General features: G+C 40.2%; 1 protein-coding gene across 1 annotated transcript in view; it reads right to left on the bottom strand.

The window, feature by feature from the left end:
* The window catches only part of Chic1 (cysteine rich hydrophobic domain 1), a 34,101-nt gene that overhangs the window by 24,182 nt on the left and 8,393 nt on the right, over positions 1-1,526 (bottom strand). The gene's annotated exons all lie outside the window — the stretch shown is intronic.

The raw sequence follows: 1,526 nt of genomic DNA, 5'->3' as shown, positions 1-1,526 counted from the left end.
CATGCCTTTAATCCCAGCACTTGGGAGGCAGAGGCAGGTGGATTTCTGAGTTCGAGGCCAGCCTGGTCTACAAAGTGAGTTCCAGGACAGCCAGGGATACACAGAGAAACCCTGTCTCAAACAAACAAACAAACAAACATACAGATATGTTCTGAATAAAACTTTACAGGCAGATCTCTGAGATCAAGGCCAGCCTGGTCTACAGAGTGAGTTCCTGGATGGCCAGCGTGACACAGAGAAACCCTGCCTTGAAAGACTAAAAACCAAAACCAAACAAACAAAAAAGCTGGGCTGTGATGGTGCGCTCGGTGTTTAATCCCAAGACTTGGGAGGCAGAGGCAGGTGGATCTCTTTGAGTTCGAGGCCAGCCTGGTCTACAGAAGGAGTTCTAGATCAGCCAGGGTTGCAGAGAAACCCTGTCTCAAACAACAAACCAACAAAAACCAAAACTAAACAAAAACTACAGAAAGTAAAACTATACTTCCTTTTTCTTTTCTTTTTTTTTGTTTTTGGTTTTGGTTTTGGTTTTTTTGAGACAGGGTTTCTCTGTATAGCCCTGGCTGTCCTGGAACTCACTTTATAGACCAGGCTGGCCTCAAACTCACAAATCCGCCTGCCTCTGCCCCCCAAGTGCTGGGAATAAAGGTGTGCGCAACCATGCCCAGCTCCTTTTCCATGTTTAATATACTTTTATATTTTAGAAGAGGATTCATTTTTATTTATATTAAAAAGAATAGTAACTATTATTAATTTGTAGTTTTCACTACTTCTTAAGTAAATGGGAACTTGACTTTAGGCAAATTATTTTAGTTAATTCATTTTTAAAATGTTTTTGAGTGCTAGGATTAAAAGCATGTGCTTTGAACATCTTTTTTCTTGGAGGCTGTTGAAGTAATATAGTTTGAAGTAATATAGTCACTTAGCATAGTGTGTAGCCTGGAAGCTTGGAGTTAATGGTGTCTTTCCCCTGCTACTGCTTTCCTTTCATGGCGTTCTCAGTGCTAGTTTACTTTGGTCTTTGCTTACCTATCATCACTGACGTAAGATTCTTACGTATTCTGATATGGAATTGTTTGACATTCACAAAGTGACCTCAGCTATTCCTACTCAATTAGCAGATGAGCAAAGGATGATAAAATTCCTTTTGACTTTATTACATATTATAGTGAACAAACACACTGGGTGAAAAAATCTTAGAGGTAGGTCATCTCTTTTCTCAGAACAGTGGGGCAAATGAAAAGTATTTAAAAAGATCTTTTAATTGTCTGAAGAATACCTGGTCACACTCATCAAAGTATAATTCCAAGGTTTACACACACACACAGACACACACACGAACAAAAGTGCTGGGATTAAAGGTGTACGTCACTCTTACCAGCTTATTTTTACTTCTTAAAAACCTCCTAAAAAAAAAAAAAGTAAAAGCTGGGCGTGATGGCACACGCCTTTAATCCCAGCACTTGGGAGGCAGAGGCAGGCAGATTTCTGAGTTTGAGGCCAGCCTGGTCTACAGAGTGAGTTCCAGG

The sequence above is a fragment of the Mus caroli genome, chromosome X, assembly GCF_900094665.2.
Source record: "Mus caroli chromosome X, CAROLI_EIJ_v1.1, whole genome shotgun sequence".
NCBI classification, from domain to species: domain Eukaryota; kingdom Metazoa; phylum Chordata; class Mammalia; order Rodentia; family Muridae; genus Mus; species Mus caroli.
This window is presented reverse-complemented; position numbering and strand designations above follow the sequence as displayed.